Source organism: Cupressus sempervirens, chromosome 5 (assembly GCF_028749045.1).
Source record: "Cupressus sempervirens isolate cs-2001-9-10 chromosome 5, ASM2874904v1, whole genome shotgun sequence".
Classification (NCBI taxonomy): Eukaryota; Viridiplantae; Streptophyta; class Pinopsida; order Cupressales; family Cupressaceae; genus Cupressus; species Cupressus sempervirens.
The window spans coordinates 140,409,883-140,429,937 of NC_143122.1; the positions used below are offsets into that span (position 1 = coordinate 140,409,883).

A 20,055-nucleotide genomic window follows, 5' to 3' on the forward strand; every position below is an offset into this window, starting at 1 on the left:
TATCGCTGACCTTCAAGAATGACTCACGGCTCTTTGTCAGCTGTCTCCACTCAGTGTAAAGTTGTTATTAGCATCTGGGCTTCCAAAGAAATTAACGCCTAGCTCCTTCAATATGACCAACCTACGTTATAACCTTGGTCGCAAGTAGATATAGAGCAGCAAACTCACAATACCAATTTTTTTTCTCCTATTCAGCTTCTGAGGTAGAAAAACGTGAGTCTCCACACCTCCAAAATATATCAAAAACAAGATTCTCCAAGCCACAGTTTAATCACAGTAGGAGAATTAGGTAATTGTTTACCTCAACACAATTATCAAATGAAAGAACTCAGAAAACTTCTTCAAACCCTCAGATAGTTGATATAAGCAAATAAAAATATAATCAAAATGATCTCTCATCAAAAAGTTGTATTTATAACACTAATTGAGCCATCTAGCTTCACTCTCATACTTTTTGCTTAAAAGGCAACTTTATAATATAAAGTTATGACACTTAATATAAAGTAATATGATTATTAAATGTGAATTAAATAATCATTAAGCCAACAAGCTCACCAATAAAAGACTTTAATAAAGAAATCCCAAAGAGAGACCAGATATCCAGAACCAGAAGACCATCCTACCTGAACTGCTCAACCCAAAAATAGCAACTGACCAAGAGTGACTTACTAAAAATAGTGAGTCCAAAAAAGCAATCTCACGACAAAGACCCCCAAAACCAAACATCAGCTCACGAGGGTCACGATTATGAGTTGACAAACCCACACTCCGGATACTTGCTAAATCGGGGACATTACAATCCTCCCTCCCGAAGATTACTTGTCCTCAAGCAATTGAAGTCCGAAATGATGTAGAATATCCTCAGGCTCCCAAGTAGCATCCTCATCTGGAAGATTCTGCCACTTAACCAAAAACTCACGAATGGTCCTCCATCGCAATTTCTTTTCTCTAGTATCAAGAATCGCTTCTAGAATCAACTCCAATCTCCCTTCATCATCCAATGGAGGCAAAATGGGAGGAGGTCTCACATGATGACCCAAAGCCCCTTAAAAGCGTGAACATGAAACACATTATGAACTTTGCCATCATCAGGCAACTGCAACTCATATGCCACCTCACCAACCTGCCGCACAATCCAAAAGAGTCCATAATAACGCGACTTAAGTTTCTTAGCCCCACTCTTTTTGATCGAAGACTGGCGATACGGCTGCAACATCAAGTAGACCATGTCACCTACCTAAAAAGTCTGAGTTGTTCTCTTCTGATCAACATACTACTTTTGTCGATTATGTGCTCTCTATATATTATCTCTCAAGGACCTCACTACATCCTGACTGTCTTGCAACAAATCTCCTGCACTTAGTACTCTGCTATCACCACATAATAAGTCTATAAAACTAGGTGGTCATACCCGTATAGAGCCCTGCAAGGCTACATCTGTGTAGTCATGTGATGAGTGAAATTGTAACAATATTCACATAAGTGAATCCACTTTAACCAAGCCTTCTGCAGAGAAGAGACATAATTCCACAGATATCCTTCTATCCACTTGTTTACTATTTCCATCTGCCCACCAGTCTGCAGATGGTAGCTAGTGCTAGAAGTCAACTCAGTCCCACACAATCTTAAAATGACTCATAAATCTGCTATCACGATCACTCACAATGGTTTTAGGTAAACCATGCAACCTGAAGATCTCTCTGAAAATAATTCAGCCAACTGCACGGCTGAATATGTAGTCGTAACAGGGAAGAAATGAGCATACTTCGTAAGCCTATCTACTACCACATATATGCAATCCTGTCCTTGGGCTTTAGGCAAGCCCACAATAAAGTCCATGGAAATTCCTTCCCATTTCCTTTCAGGAATAGGAAGTGGCTATAATAAACCAGCAGGATATGTGTGTTTGTGTTTGTTCTGCTGACAAATTGAACACTCTCAGACATAGTGATGAACATCAGTCTTCAATCCCTTCCAAGTAAATCTCTCCCGAACTTGTCTAGAAGTTTTAAAAAACCTAGGGTGACTAGCCATAGGAGAATCATGAAATGCCCGTAGGATAATCTTAATGCACATCTGACTCTGGAATCAAATATATCCTCCCTTTGTAGATAATCAACTCTCCTGAAAGCAAATATCTATCATCTTGAATACTACCGTCCGCAATACTTGTTGCCCACTGATCTCTGACATATTCAACTATAGTCAAATGTCTCCAATCCTCTAAAATAACAGAAACTATACAAAGGTGAGGTCTCCTTGAAAGAGCATCTTCGACTACATTTTGAGTCCCCTTGATATAAGCGATATCAAAATTATAAGACTATAGCTTGCTAACCCATTTCTGTTGTCTCTCATTCAAATCCATTTACCCAAGAAATGTCTCAAGCTATTATGATCAATCTTAATGCAAAACTTGTTGCCCACCAAATGCTACCTGAATTTAGTCAAAGCATGCATGATAGCTAACATCTCTTTATCATAAATACTAAAAGTTCTCTTAGGACCCCACAATTTCCTACTCTGAAAAACTATGGGATGTCGATCTTGGGATAAAATGGCACCAATAACCTCTCTAGAAGCGTCACAATGCAAACCAAAAGGCCTAGAAAAATTAGGCAATGCCAATATTAGACATGAAGTCATAATAGTCTTAAACTTCTCAAAACATTAATGTACCTAGGTCGACCACTGGAAAGCACCCTTATGGGTCAAATCTGTAAGGGGAGCAGTGTGATGTGAGAAACCGGCCACAAACCTATAGTAAAAGGCACAAAGTCCAGTAAACCCTCTCAACTGTGTCAGGGTCTCGGATGTAGGCCACTCCACAATAGCATGGATCTTATCTGGGTCCATGCGAACTCCATTAGCACTAATAAAATGCCCCAAGTAAAGCAACTCTATCATACCAAGAGCACACTTGGACTCCTTGGCATACAAAGAAACCCTATCCAATATACCCAAGACTGTATCGAAATGAACAACATGATTATCCCAAGTCTTGCTATAAATCAAAATGTCATTAAAGAAGACCAACACAAACCTACGGAGTTAACTATGGAACACCCTATTCATAGTAGACTAAAAGGTGGCGGGAGCATTGGTATGACCAAAAGGCATGACCAAAAACTCAAAATGCCCACAGTGACATTTGAATGTTTTCTTCTCTATATCCTGCTCTCTAACCCAGACTTGATGATAGCTAGATCTCAAATCAATCTTCGAAAAATACTCATCCCCATGCAATTCATCAATGAGCTCATCAATCCATAGGATGGGATACAGGTTTTTAATGGACCTCTTATTCAGCATCCGATAATCAATGCACATCCGAAGGGTGTCATCCTCCTTCACCAGAGCAACTGAAGAAACAAATGGGGACTTACTTGGCCTAATATGCCCCTGATCAAGTAGCTCCTGTATAGTCTCCTCAATCTCATCTTTGAGCCTCTTCGGATGGTGATAGGGAGTAATCATAATAGGCTTAGTGCCCTCCTCCAACTCAATAATATGCTCAATCCCACGATCCAATGACCTACCAAGGGGTAAATCATTAAACACTTTAGAGTGTTTAATTCTCAACTGCTAGATATCTAGATGATATTCTACCTCAATATTTTTTTGAGTAGGCATGATCCTACACTCCACTGCCCAATCAATAATATCCTTATGACTAACCAAATGTTGCATGCGCCTAAGGGAGATGTGTTTCAGCTCATCATTACGGATTGCTTTAAGAACCTAGGGCTACTCATCCTTAATGAATCTCATCTCCATCTTCTTTGTACTCAAGTAGATATCCTTAAGTGTGTGTAACCAAGCCATACCAAGAACTATATCTGTCCCCCCCATGTCTACCACATAAAAATTTGCAGAGAAAGCATATGTTTTAAGTTTCACAAGAAGATCTGTAATCATCTTGTTACACTTCAAGGTGTAACCATCTGCTACCTGTACCCGTAGACCCTCAAAATCCTTAGTCTACATACCTCTCCTAGTAACCAATCATGCATCAATAAAATTATGAGTAGCTCCACTATCAAATAGCGCAACAATACCCTATCCAGCTATGAGACCACGCATCCTGAAAGCTCTCTCCTTCCTCATACTAGATAAGTAAGCTACCTTAAGGTTGGAGTCATCCACCTCATCATCAACATCATCACTCCTACGCTGATCTGATCAAAAACCCCAGTCTGCTCCTAAAACTAAGCACTAACATCATCATCGTAAAACCACTCCATCATCCTATTTTTACCCTTAGGCTTCATAGGAGAGTCATGCTCGACATCATAAGGACCCCTACAGTAGAAACACAACTTCCTCCTCAAATCAATAATTGTTTCCTAGTCCAAAGGTGCTGCAGCAGGACACTTACCCTCAATCTTCTCTCTCTGAGGAGGTGTCCTATCATAGGAAGATCTAGCAAGTTTTGGGGTAAACTTGCCTCTAGGTGTAGAGGCCTCTAAGTTATGAGCCTTTTTCACTGCCTCCTACAATGAAGGGGGATCTAATGACTTGACCCACCCTCTAAGTGGCTCAGCAAGACCCTCAATGAAAAGCATTACCCTCTTCCACTTAGATATGTCATACACCATCACTGACAACCTCTAGAACTCACTGATGAATGCCTCCAAACCAGCTGTTTGTCGTAACTAAGCCAACTCCCTAAAATATACCTCAAGATCCTTCTTATCAAAAATTTCTATGAACCTGTCGACAAACTCCTGGTATGACATGATATGATCATGATGGAGAGATACTAAACCATGATACCACCAATCATGTGCAACTCCATCAAGAGGTAGCACAGCAAACCTGATGGCATCCTCGATCATAGGATGTAAAGTGAGGTAGATGTCGAGCTTGTGGACCCAAGCTCTAGCAGTCACTCTACCGCTCCCATCAAAATGAGCCAACATCATCTTACCAGCTACCTGCTGAAGCTCAGTATACTTAGGTTGTTGTCTGTCAATAGTAGGCCTACCCTTGGAATGCTCACACTTCTGTGTCAGATATCTGTCAAAACTCAAGTTATCCTTTAATGTCTAAGGAAGAGCATTCCACTCATGAAAATAAGTCAATACATCATCAACAAATGGGGCAGTGTTGAAAGTGGTGCTAACCACATCTAACTCTGGTCTCAAGAAAGTGGGTCTATGTGGACTGTCTTGAGCACCAATATACCCTGTCCTGTCCACTTTATCATCCATCCTGATATGATCCTCGATCCGATGTCTGTCATCAACCCTGGGCCCAACATCCAAACGTGACCGATGGGAACCTACTGACATATCATGAGCCCTCTCTCTACCCCGATCCCAAGGCAACGCTAGCTGCTGGAAAGTGTCAGATAACTGTTGGAGAACACCTATCATCTGTTGTTGCCCAGTTGCAATATTTCTAAATGCTTGCGAGGTGTCTCTATCAACGTGAGCATCTATAGCTCATTGCCCAATGCCACCAAAACCACTCGGACTACCCACTAAGCCAAACTGAATCTCTGGCTCTCCCTCTCCGAGAGGTATATTTTAATCTCGTTAGGTCTAGTGCATGCCTGGCACAAATCTTCAATCGCCATCCATGTTCTCAAGATGCCAAACATCCAAAGATATAAAATAATCTAAGCCCAATTCCTGTAGGCTGGCAAGAAACTGCTCTGATACCACTATAATGTACTTAACTAACTTCCAACTTGAATATTGAACACAACTTATTTTCTTTACAATTCCGAACAATTTATACTGCATTTGCTTTATTTTCAATCAAAATACAAATCAACAATATGTTGAAGTTTTGAAAAGATAATAAATTATAGCCAGATTAAAACCCTTTTAACACTTTATTTTGCAAGTTTTTTGAAAGCATACATAAAAATCATAAAATCTACATATGGCACCTAGACTACATTTATTAAATCGAACTATATTTCATAGCTGCTTACTTATTGATTGTGGTGAGACCTTAATGCCCAACTTTTGCAATTGATAACTGTCCCTCTAGTACCTCTCAGCAATGGTGAACAAATGTATGAATTATAGCTGGCAGGGAGACCAATTAGCAAGCATGATTCCTTCTTTTCTTGACACGATTTGCTAGGCAACATCGTCGACCTTCAGCAATGACTCACGGCTCTTTATCAGTTGTCTCCACTCAGTGTAAAGTTGTTATTAGCGTCTAGGCTTCCAAAGAAATTAACGCCAAGCCCCTTCAATATGACCAGACTAAGTTATAACCTTGGCCGCAAGTAGATATAGAACAACAGACTCACAATACGAATTTCATACTCCTATTCAACTTCTTAGGTAGAAAAACATGAGTCTCCACACCTCCAGAATATATCAAAAACAAGATTCTCCAAGCCACAATTTAATCACAGTAGGAGAATTAGATAATTGTTTACCTCAACACAATTATCAAATGAAAAAACTCAAAAAACTTCTTCAAACCCTCAAATAGTCAATATGAGCAAAAATAATAATAATCAAGATGATCTCTCATCAAAAAGTTGCATTTATAACACTAATTGAGCCATCCAGCTTCACTCTCACACCTTTCACTTAAAAGGCAACTATATAATATAAAGTTATGACAGTTAATAATATAAAGTACTATGATTATTAAATGTAAATTAGATAATCATTAAACCAACAAGCTCACCAATAAAAGACTTTAATAAAGAAATCCCAAAGAGAGACCAAATATCCAGAACCAAAAGACCATCTTGCCTGAACTGCTCAACTAAAAAATAACTGACCAAGAGCGACTTACTAAAAATAGTAAGTCCAAAAATAGCAATCTCACGACAAAGACCCCAAAAACTAGCCATCAGCTTATGAGAGTCGTGATAATGAGCTGACAAACCTACACTCCAAAGACCTGTTAAATTGGGGCTATTACATCATCTCTATAAGATTCAACTAAAATACATTACCTCTTGTCCTTGTACCAATATACCAATTAGCTTACCATCCTTATCCTTGATAGTGCAAGTATTTTCTATGAATTGCAACTAATATCCCTTATCCACAAGTTGTCCAACACTCAAAAGATTGTGTTTCAAATCATTAACAAAGTAAACATCCTCAATGTTAGTCTTCCCATCAATTGTAAGAGATCTTGTTCCTTTAATATGACATGGTGCATTATTCCCAACTCTAACTACTACTCCATCATAACCATTAAACTAAACATACTTATTCATATCTCTAGTCATATGATGAGAACAACCACTATCTATAATCCAATCAGACTTCTTATTTCCAACATGTGATACTAAAGCTTTTTCTTCTACTACCTCTTCTTTCTTAGGGCTTTCTTCTTTAATAGCAACAAATCCAAGTTCATCATCTTCAACATCACTTTCTAAGAAATTTACCATCTTAAAACTGAAATCAGTGTCCTCATCAACAAAGAAGCAATCTTGTGTAAGCTTTGACTTATGAGGCTTCCTAGGCTTTACCTTCTTCTCTCCTTTAGGACAACTAGATGAATAATGACCAAGTTCTTTGCCTATCCAACAAGCAAAAAATTTCTTACCTTTGGGTCCCCTCTTCATAAGCAATGCAAGTCCATCAATCTTCTTGTCTTCTTGTTTTAACATACACTCTCTACCATAATCTTCACTCGACCTCGCACTCCTTGTAAGTTTAGCTCTATCTTTTGGTACAGTAAAAGTTGTCTCTTTTCTTGCCACTCCTTGATTTTGCTTCAAAGATTGTTCAAATGCTTGTAACTTCCCAAGTAATGTCTCTTTTGTAAAATTCAATGTCACAAAGACAATCTCTTCAACGATCTCAACTTTGTGCATATAATCAAGGGCCAAATATTTCAATATTTTACATATTACTTCATCGTCAATCTCAGTTTCTCCACAACTCTTGATTCCTGCAACAATCTCACCAATTCTACAAAAATATGCTCTAGTAGATTCATCTTCTATCATCTTAGCATTTACCAACAAATTCTTCCAATTTTGTAATCTAGATTTCTTTGCAAATTCATCTCCTTCCAATAAACTATGTAACTTATCCAAATTTCATGTGCAAGATATAGACCTTTACCTCAACATACTCTATTTCAAGAAGAGCTGATAACAATGCCTCTCTAGTATGCATATTGTACATTAATAGATCTTTGCCATCTTGTGTGCAATTCGCAAAATCTTTCTCCTAAATAACAATCTTATATTCCCTTGTAATCAACCAATAATCATCTCCCATGCATATCAAGTGAATCTTCACCTTATCCTTCTATCTGCCATAGTTAACTCCATCAAACATCTGACTTTCTTTCTTGAATGTAGCCATGGATCTCCTTAAGTTGTTAAACTTTCTCTTCAAGGATCTAATGCTCTGATAACAACTGTTAGAAAGTAAAGTCCACCAATATAACTGGTGGGGGGGATAGATTAATCAGTAATATGCTTTGCACAACGTTTATCAACTTTAACGATTCTGAAACATACAATTAAAAGATATAGCAACCATAAAATAACGATCATGCAATGTGACGTAAGATATGTTAACAAGGGAAACCCTTGATCATAGGGAAAACCGCAATGCCCACAAGATGATCTACTAATTTAGAAGTTCCTTGTAAAAGGATGTTCTCCTGTTAGGAGCAAAATGAAATACAATCAGTATATATGAGTCCCTATTAGGAGACTTTGAATCTCTGTTAGAAGATTCCAGCCCTGTTAGGAGTTTAAAGGAAGATAACTAAACCCACTGTCCAAATTGACTAACCAAATAGAAACTTATACAATTCCTTTGAAGCTCACAACTTATCCTCACATCAAACTCTACTTTGATCTTCACAAATTTGCATCCTCACATAGCATAATATTAATAACATATGATCTTACTGATGATTACAACCAAGGAAACATCTTCCCTTTATACCAAGTCCTAATAACTAACCGAGTCAACCTTGAGGCTTTCCCAATGTACAATGAATAGTATAGGACCATAATAAGATATTACAATTAGGTTCCACACGCTACAAAGCATAATACATCAATTACAAATTTCAGTCAGCCTCTAAGGAATAGTCTGCACCTTATCCTTCCTAACTCTATCCAAAATGATCAACTGATTTCAACATTTTAACCATAGCATCATGAACATGTCTTCAACCAGCATCCAATCCCACTGAACAAATTTTGACCTCACTAAGAAGATACGATCCAATTACCAGTACTTTATTTCTTGCAACCTCCTCTGAAAGTTGTTTCCAGAAAACTTCACACAACTCTATTGAGTCTTCATAATTCTTTCTGCAAACATAGACATAGCATCTATACACATCCAAGAACAAACTGATATCATTACATAACATAACTATCAATACTCTAACCATGCAAAACAAATCTTCCTCTGCAACTCTAACAATATGCATCAAAAAGTTGATATTCGACATCAATGACAAACCAAGTCATGAATGTAACACATAAGCACTCAATGATTTCCAAAACATTCCATACAATCTCTCATAAGTATTCATGCCAACAAGATTATATAGTATAAGAATCCTCACATGGAGGATACAAACATGGGTCCACATAAGTCAAAATGAACTAATTCTAATAAATTTTTAGTTTTACTAATACTATTTTGAAAAGTCCCCTTTGTATTCTTTCCTAGGAAACAACCTTTGCATGCTCCTTCATGGAATTGATTTAGTTTGGACAACGCACTCACCATTTTCTCTACTAAAGGTAGAGCTTTATAATGAAGATGCCCTAGTCTTTTGTGCGAGATTTCATTTGAGTTAGAAGTCTCATGGATTAGGGCTTGATTTGAATCAGTGCAAAGTTTGAAAAGGTATCCTTTTCTTATTCCTATAATATGTACTTTCTTTATAGTGGAGTTCTTTGGTCATGCCAGAACTTTTCCATCCATAAAGGTACTCTATACCCTTTGTATTCAAGTGCAAAAATGGAGACTCCATTTCTTTTTATCCCTAGTACAAATAATACTCTAGTGAGTTGAAGGGATAAACCTGATTTCATATTGGTGGTGCACGTTCTAATCGCCTTTACTAAATAATCTAAATCATCCCTAATAGTTACTTCTTCGTCAGATTCTTCTACCATAGTGTCTAGATGTTCTCTAAATCCTATAATATGTTGTAAGGATCCACTATCAATTACCTAGTTGTTAAATTTGTTTGAAACTTGGCTTGATAAGGTTGAATAGAAAACAAGTTTCTCATAATCATGTTCTATATTAGCTTTACAAACTTCAACAAATGAGGCTTGCTTTTGGGTTCTATCAAGGCACTTGATTTCATAATATCCATATTGACACAATTGAAACATTTTATTTGAGATATATCCAGTACAAAGTAATTGGAAAAATACTTGCTTGATATTAACAGTGATCAATAGATCAATATATAAAAAAGAATAAACGATGTTTCTTTAGAAAACAATTGTAAAGAATAGAAAAATTCTATTCTAACTAATAGCTAACTAAATATTAGAAACATTTTAATATTTACAATACATTATAGATAGATAACTATTAAATAATAATATAAGTTGTCTATTTTCGTAATACCCTCCTTTAATGATTAATTTGTTACATCTCAAATTTTGACCTAATTTTAAATTTATTTTATAGGCGTTATAGATTGAACAAATTTTTCTTTCATGATCATGTGAAGTAGGTAGTTATTTATATCCGTTGTATTCATTAGATTAACTGTTTAATGAAGATGGTCATCATCCATTGTTTGTCATGTGATGTTTAGCAATTGCTTGATTTTGGAATTATGATTAATAACTAAATTCTTTATCTATATTAAATGTTATTATGAAAATTATTATGGAACTTGTTATCATGGAAATATTGCACGGATGATTGCAAAAGAAGATGAAGGGGGGAAGCATTGCTAAACGAGATCAACGGAATGGGATACTAGCTTAGTCCAATGATCATGTTGACAAGTATGACCTTAAATTGCCTTGGTAAGGACCTAGCGACTTGAACTTTAGGATACAATTGAAGGGCCCGCATGAGCTATTAAATAAACATTTTAAAACATAAATTAATTTAATTAAAAATAATACATACCTCAAATGATTTTGATTGATTTTTCTACCACATCATTATAATATATACCTATGTATGTACACAGATATAAGAATAAAGTGACACGATAATATTATTTTTATAATAATATGACACCACGTCATAAGCATATCTACGTGCACATAGATAGATATAAACCATAATTATTTTCGATTTATATCCTTCAAATTTTTTTTCCATATTTATTCATTTCTTGCTAGAAACCAATTGAACACTCGGCATATTTATTTGGCGTCCAAGAGCCAAGTCTTTTCTTTTATGTTATGACTTCTTGGAAGCCAAAGTGACATATAATCTCCTTATATTATGAAATCGTGAGAGGCGGAAGACATGATTTTTCTATCACCCAACTTCCTTCTTTATCACACGACTTCCTTGTTTATCACCCGACTCTTTCATATTACCCAACCACATTTTTTCTTAGCACCCAATATCTTTGCAATTACCATCTAGTAACCATTGCATTGTTTTCCCTTCCATGATTTCCTTGTTATACTGATGTTTTGCTGAAATCGTGAGCAGTATTTATACTGGGAATTAGCGTTCAAGATCTTTCCTATTAAGAGTGAGGCGGGTTGTTAAGCATCCAACAAGACTCCATTCTTTTTCAGATTATACCAGGTAATGTGGTTATCCAAAACCCAAAACATTGCAATATGATTTCTTTATCAATTGTTACAGCAATCCGATTTATATAGCAGTAAGCTAAAATTTATATCAGATGCAAATCATCTTGCTTAATATCATAGGTTAGACCTTCTCTAAGAGAGTTATTTATGACAAATAAAAGCCAAATAACCATGTTATGAAATCATGATTTATTTATACAACTTGAAATCAGAATCAAATGATATTTTCCTACAAGTATTAAAGAACACATTCTTCAAATCACAGATTATGATAAGCTAGAAACATGTAATATTTATGAATCAATTGAGAATCAAAGGACAGAGCTGATTGCTCTAAGATCTGAACACCTAGGACTCACCGGCTGTATAGCCATGTAAAAGGTGAAGAGATAAAATGAAATCTACAATAATATGGAAATAAAAGTCAGATATGATACAATAAATCTAAATTAATTTTATTTAATAGCTCATGCTCATCTATATTATTATTCCCCTGTTGTCAAGTCGAGCAGTGGTGATCGAGTTAGTGAACCCATCAAAAAACCTTGGCCAAGGTTTTTTTAAGACATGGTTGCCATCTATGATCACTTGATGTTAGTAGAGCCAATTATTTAGACATGTCCATCCAAAACTGTGTGGACATTCTAAACACCGAAATGCTCAGGTGGCTGGACTAAAAGTATCCCAAGCCTAATCCCGGGGTAGGGAGGTTCATTCTAATCAATAGAATGTGTAGGGATAAATATGCTCTAAGGTTGGGAGGTTAAGCCTAAGTCAATACTTCTCTTACCGAAAGTCGAGGCTTGCACAACCAACCAAAGACTCACCGGATAATTCTTGTATATTCTTCTTCTTTTACATGTTAAGCATTTACTTTACTTATATGTATGAAAAAATAATAAATTGTTATTTCAGTTATTACAGTTGATCATTGTTATAGTTATTTCAGTTAATCGTTATTATAGTTATTACAGTTGATCATTGTTACAGTTAATTCAATTAAATCGTTATTATAGTTATTACAATTGATCATTGTTTCAGTTGAACATTGATATAGTTATTTCAATTGAGCTTTGTTATTTTAGTTAATCGTTGGTAGTTAAATACAGTTAATGTCCCATAAAAAGGAATTCAGTATACTTAGTTAATCGTTGGTAGTTAAATACAGTTAATGTCCCATAAAAAGGAATTCAGTATACTTGTTCAATAATCTGATGAGGAAAAACTCTTTCTAGATCGCCTTTATTTTGTTATGAAAATTTATTTGTTACATAATCTGTCCACAACACCAAGCTATCCTCTAGTTTGACAAACTTATCTGGACCAAGATACTTGGTGAGAATGTCTGCAGTCTGATCCGCTGTAGGAACGTGTTGCAAGTCTATTGTCTCGTCTTCAACCAGCGGCTATATGAGGTGAAAGTGAACATCCACATGCTTGGTTCGTTCATGAAAGACTGGATTTCATGCTAACTTGATAACACTTTCATTATCAACAAATAAAGTGGCCAATCCTACTAGTGACATCTGCATATCCCCAAGCATCCGACGAAGCCAGACAGCTTCACAACTTGCTTTAACTGTCCCTCTATATTCAGCCTCGATAAAGGAGAGAGAAACTAGCTATTTCTTCTTACCAGTCCATGTGACGACATTGGATCCCAAACTGAACACATCCAGAAATTGACTTTTTATCGTCAACGAAACCTGCCTAATATGAATCTGTGAACCCACTAAGTGTAGGAATAGAACTCCAAGGGTAAAGGAGTCCATAATCTGTAGTGCCCTTCACATAACAAAGCATATGATTTGCTACCATCCAATGATCAGCCTTAAAAATTGTCATAAAGCGTGAGATGCAGCTAACTGTGAAGCTGATATCAAGTCTAGTAGTAGAGAGGTAGATGAGGTTGTCTACTAGTTTTTTATATGTAGTATCATCAACTGGAGGAGAATCAGTCTCAACTGATAACTTCAGACCTTTCTCCATGGGTATAGATGAAGGCTTGCAATCCTGCATACGAAATTTCTCTAACAGAGTCTTGGCATATTTGAACAGAGAAATGAATATACTAGAAGATTGTTACCAAACCTCAATACTTAGGCAATAATGTATGAGACCGACATCAGTCATATCAAAAGAATGCCATAAACTCGATTTGATTCCCTGAATCAAAGATGTTGAACTGCTAGTGATGATCAAATCATCCACATAAATGACCAAAAGGATGATGTCACTATTAGTAGTTTTGATATACAAATTGGAGTCTGAAAAACTCCTCTAGAAGCCTTGATCACTAAGGTACTTATCAATTTCATGCACCATGCCCTAAGGGCATGCTTCAAACCATAAAGAGCTTTCACTAACCTGAGAACCTAATATTCTTTACCAGCAACCTTCAAACCAAGAGGTTGCGCCATCTAGACCTCTTCTTATTGTCACTATTCAAGAAAGCACTCTTGACGTCCATTTGATGGACTTTCCAACCAAACAGAGTTGCCCTGGTTAGGACTAATCTGATAGTGCTCATCTTTGTAGTAGAAGAAAAAGTCTCATAATCAATGCCTTGACGATAAGAAAAGCCCTTTGCAACTAAACAAGCTTTGTACTTATCCAAAGTGCCATCAAACTTGTAATTTATTTTGTAAACCCATTTGCACCTAATAGGTTTCTTCCCTAGTGGAAGATCAGAAAGGAACCATGTGTGATTCTTTAGCAGGCTCTGGTGTTCTCTAATGTCCCCATTTTTAGCAGGTTTTTGCAGTTGGCCAGGTCAGTTCAACATCACGACCCTTGTGAGCTTCTCAATAGGATTTGAGGGTCTCAGTTGTGTGCTTATAAGCTTTCTAGCAGCCTATGGTGTGTTTTGGCTCCGTTTGAGGGACTTATTATTTATAGTAAGTCAATCTGTTTGTTCTGATGAGCTCACTTGAGTCAGAGGAGTTGGAGGATGCTCTTAGATTTTATTTTATTTTATTTCATTCATCGTCTTTCATCATCATGATCACTTTGGTGTTGTCAAAATTCAATTCTAATGCTTCTTCAGTTGTTTTCACAAGACAAGTGAATTATTGTTATTATTTATCTATTTATGTCGAGGTTTCTAATTTTATTGTTGTTGTTGATTGGTCACCTCACTATCATAGCTCATTGGAATTGGGATGAAAAGTTTTAGATCATGGGAACAAGAAATAGTGCCCTTACATGTCATAATTTGAAATTATGGTGGAAAAGGTCATTTTCGGAGCCAAAAGCAATTAATAAATTAGTTTATAGTGGCACTTTATTATGTTTTAATATTGTGTGTGGAACGCCAAAAGCAATTAATATATTAGTTTATAGTGGCACTTTATATGTTTTAATGTTGTGTGTGGAACGCTTCTTAAGTGAAGTTCATTTGGAAAACTTTGTGCCATTTGGAGATTATAAATATGAGCCCATTTGATGAGTAAAGCATCTAATTATTGTTTATCTCTTGTTTTTGCTGCCTTTGTGGCTTTTCTAAGTTTCTTGTTTTGTGTCCTTGCTGAAGTATAAGAGTTTCTGAATTTCTAAGAAGATCTGAGATTCGGATTTGAGGTTGTCACAGGCAATTGTGCTGAAGTATACAATTGTCCAATTCTCCTACTATATTTATTGTGCCTTGGAGATCGAATTTCTGAAGGTAATCATTGCAAAGTTATTCAATGTTCAGGATTGTGAATTTAATTGCTAGAGGCCACGATTTCTATGCTACAGGCTGCCAATCCAATATTTGAGGCAGCAACACCATTATTATAGATACCAAGTGGTAAACTTTGATTCCAATTTGCATTAGGAGACTAGGCAGCATAATTACTGGACCTGCAATTTACAAAACTGATAATTGGTAACAAATTATGAGTTTTGTGAGTATTGGAAGAGGCTTGCGTCTATTCATTTCTAATCTGTGATTTACATTTGGGCCTAGCATAGTAGACTAGGTAATGTCTCCATTTTTGTCAGAATCAAAATTTTTGGGATTAGCCTATTATTGTGATCCTCGTACGCTAATTATTGTGGATAGAGGGTCTTTTGAGACAATGGCTTAGCTTGGGAGGGTCTTATCTTCTCCACAATTTAGTAAGCTACAAGTTGGTCTTCGTTTGGCTCAGATTGGACTTTGTTTGGGCTTAGTTTTGTAGACTTACTAATTGTGGTAAGTTGGCTGTTGATAGAGATGGACCCTTTCTACTTTTGAAAAGTGCATTTGGTCACATGGAGAAATATTAAGTATGACTCCTATTTACTTAAGTTGAGGGTTGAGTTATAATTCGAAAGAGTCATTTATTAACTAGTTAAGCCAAGTGAAAGAATCTAATGGAAGCTTCTAATTAATGTTGTATGGTGAAGCTTCTTGAGTGAAGTTACATTTTGGCAACAAAAAGAGCATTTGGAGGTTATAAATACACGCCCATTTGTTGAGAAAATGACACTTGAATATTTATTTGTTCTTCTTGCCTTTGTGGCTTTTCTAAAGTTCTCATTTTCAAATCTCTTGCTAAGGTATAAGGGTTTGATCTGAGGTTTTTGCTCCATTGCTGAAATATTGTGGAGATTGGTTTCTTGTGAATTATGAGATCTAGATTTTCATGGTGGCTTCTCGAACTGTATTTACTATGGTTGAGGAGCGACTGTTGGTTGGAATAATTCAATGTCTTCTCTTATTGTATTGACAGTGGCTGAGAGGGCAATTCTATCTTGGAGAGTTTGGTAATTTATATCTCTGATTTCTAGTAATTTTTTATTTGGATTTCTCAAGGCCAGACGTCTGTGGTTTTACTAGTGATAAAAAATTTATGTGATTGCAAATGAGAATATAATTGTCTGAAGCATAGTAAGTTAATGAATTAATTCAGAATTTGTTGAGAGCCATTTGTTGTTTCAGATTTAAATGTGCAAATTCACATAGCAGATTTATATACTGGTGATTGATATTTATTTGAGCAATGTATAAAGCTAAGGTTAATTGAATTTGTGAACAATTGTTGCATTTTTTGATATTGTGTTTTGGAATTTTAAATACCATATATTCAGTGATAACTGGGTTGTCTGCTAAGTGTTTGTTGAAATGTCAAATGTTTGAATAAATGGTATTGCTAGAAGCATAACCGAATAGGGTCACTACAATGGTATTAGAGCTTGCTTGCAAAGTGTTTGACGAAATGTCAAACAACTGAATTATAAAAGAAATGGTGTTTGTTGAAGTTATAACTAGTTGGGGTTATTATAGTGGTATCAGAGCGATTTCCTGCCAGCCTGCAGGAATTGGGCTTAGTTTGATTGGTGCTCTATTTTGGAGATTCAGTTTTCAACATTATGGATGGTGATAGGAGGTTTAGTATTCATTATATCCGCAGAGGGCATGCTTCTCCATGTAGGTGTGGAGAATCTAAGATACAGAGTATTGTAAAACAATTGGATGTGCTACTGAATGAGCTGAATCAAAATCACAAACGGATAACCAAACTAATTTCAAATCCGAGATTTGAGCAGAGCATGGTATCGTTTTTTCGAAGAGCGAAATGTGATGATATAGTTGCGGTTATAGATGTGCGAGACATTTCTAATGAGACACCACATGAGTTGGGCACAATTGTGGTGGAATGTAAATGTCAAGTTGAGTCAAACGATTCAGTTGTCGGCATGAGTTCCCAGGATCATGTATTTGACCGCAATGCAATGATAGTGGGAGTAGGAGCATGCGAGAATACTGTCATATCAACAACCACTTATGTATCAGTTGAGCCATCTAGCGAGGAGTTTAGCAGTATGCATGCATTGGTTGTAGATGTGTGCCCTGATGATAGTGTGCATGTCAATGATGATGAGGTGAGTGGTGTTGAGGTAGAGTAATGTTATAGTTCAGATCAAGACAATGGTGAGGTTCACTTTGTGGACAATCCTATATTTGACATGGATGTGGCATTGTCTTATGACAATCCCCTATTTGAGGTTGACATTGATCACTCATCTGAATGGAGTTGGACTCAGTTTTCACCATCTGTAGATTCAGTTCAGTTTTTTGTTGTGGCAATTGGTGATGTTCCTATGACAACATATTTTGACATGGCTACACCTATTGTTAATAGAATTGGCATGAGTGCATATGGTTCTCCTGTAGCTACATCTTTTTCAAGGATTGTTGGTGATGAACAAAATTCCAATCCAATATATATTGTGTGGGTGGATACAAGGAAGAAGATGATGCATAGATCTTTTATGGAGTTGCCTTCTAGTGACATTCTGACTTCTACATTATCAGCACAAGTTTTGGGTGCTATGTTGCAGGCGATGTTGATGGACCTAATCATATTGGCATGCAGTTGGTTCAGTGTTGACAGGGATGCCACGTATTTCTTCATATTGGATCCAGGTGGAGGTTGAAGTTCACTATATTACCGGATTGCTTGCAGACAAGCAATCTCGGGGAGAGAGGACTATAATGTCCCCATTTTTGTCAGTATCAGAGTTTCAAGGATTAGACTATTATTGTGATCCTCATAGGCTAATTATTGTGGATAGAGAGTCTTTTGAGGCAATGGCTTGGCTTGGGAGGGCCTTATCTTCTCCACAATTCAGTAAGCCATAGGTTGGTCTTTGTTTGGCTCAGATTGGACTTCGTTGGGGCTTAGTTTTGTGGACTTACTATTTGTGACAAGTTGGGTGTTGATAGAGATAGACCCTTTCTATTTTTGGAAAGTGCATTTTGTCACATGTAGAAATATTAGGTATGACTCCTATTTCAAATGGCATATTTAAATGATGAGTATTTTGCGAGTTATTATATATTTAGTGGCCAAATTATTATTAATTTATTAAATGGTTTATTATAAAGCTATAATTTAACTTTACAATTTCACTTAAGTTGAGGGTTGAGTTATCATTGGAAAGAGTCATTTATTAACTAGTTAAGTCAAGTCAAGTGAAAGAATATAATGGAAATTTCTAACTAATGTTATGTGGTGAAGCTTCTTGAGTGAAGTTACATTCTGGCAACAAAAAGGGCATTTGGAGGTTATAATACAAGCCCATTTGTTAATAAAAGGACGCTTGAATATTTATTTGCTTTTGTTGCCCTTGTGGCTTTTCTAAGGTTCTAATTTTGATCTGAGGTTTTTGCTCCATTGCTGAAGTATAGTGGAGATTGGTTTTTTGTAAATTATGAGATTTTCATGGTTGCTTCTCATACTATATTTCCTATGGTTGAGGAGCAATTCTTAGATGGAATAATTTAGTGTCTTCTCTTACTGTATTGACTGTGGCTGAGAGGGCAATTCCATCTTGGAGAGTTTGGTAATTTATATCTCAAATTTTTGAAAATTTCTAATTTGGATTTCTCAAAACTAGATGTTTGTGGTTTTGTTGGTGATAAAATCTTTATGTGATTGCAAGCGGGAATACAGTTCCTGCAATTGGCCAAGTCAGTTCACCATCACGACCCTCGTGAGCTGATAGTAGGATTTGAGGGTCACAGTTGTGTGTTATAGGCTTTCCACCAGCCTATGGTGTGTTTTGGCTCCATTTTAGGGAGAAAATTTGTTGGTTTTGATGAGCTCAATTGAGTCAAAGGAGTTGGATAATGCTCTTAGTTTTTATTTTGGGCTTCCAATTTGGGCTCCAAGAATCTTGGAGGGAGCCTCTATTTATAGTAAGTCACCCTATCAGGCTCATTCGTCTTTCATCATCAGGATCACTTTGGTGTTGTCAGATTTTGATTCTGATACTTCTTCAATTGTTTTCACAAGACAGGTTACATATTATTATTATTCATCTAAATATGTTGAGGTTGCTATTTTTGTTGTTGTTGGTTGGTCACCTCAGTATCATAGTTCGTGGGAACTAGGACGAAAAGTTTTAAATCATGGGAACAAGAAACAATGGCCTTACGTGTCAAAATTTGAAGTTATGGTGGAAAAGGTCATTTTCAGAGCCAAAAGCAATTAATAAATTAGTTTATAATGGCACTTTATTATGTTTTAATGTTGTGTGTGGAAAGGTTCTTATGTGAAGTTCATTTGGGAAACTTTGTGCCATTTGGAGATTATAAATATGAGCCCATTTAATAAGTAAAGCATCTAATTATTGTTTATCTCTTGTTTTTATTGCCTTGGTGGCTTTCCTGAGTTTCTCGTTTTGTGCCCTTGCTAAAGTAGAAGGGTTTCTGAATTTTTGAGAAGATCTGAGATTCGAATTTGAGGTAATCATAGGCAATTGTGCTGAAGTATACAATTGTTTAATTCTCCTACTATATTTCATGTGCCTTGGAGATCGAATTTTTGAAGGTAATCATTGAGAAGTTATTCAGCGTT

The 20,055-nt window shown here is 36.3% G+C and overlaps 1 protein-coding gene across 2 annotated transcripts in view; it reads right to left on the minus strand.

The window, feature by feature from the left end:
- LOC149554890 (embryogenesis-associated protein EMB8-like) overlaps window positions 1–20,055 on the minus strand; it is a 97,252-nt gene that overhangs the window by 29,920 nt on the left and 47,277 nt on the right. The window lies entirely within an intron of this gene.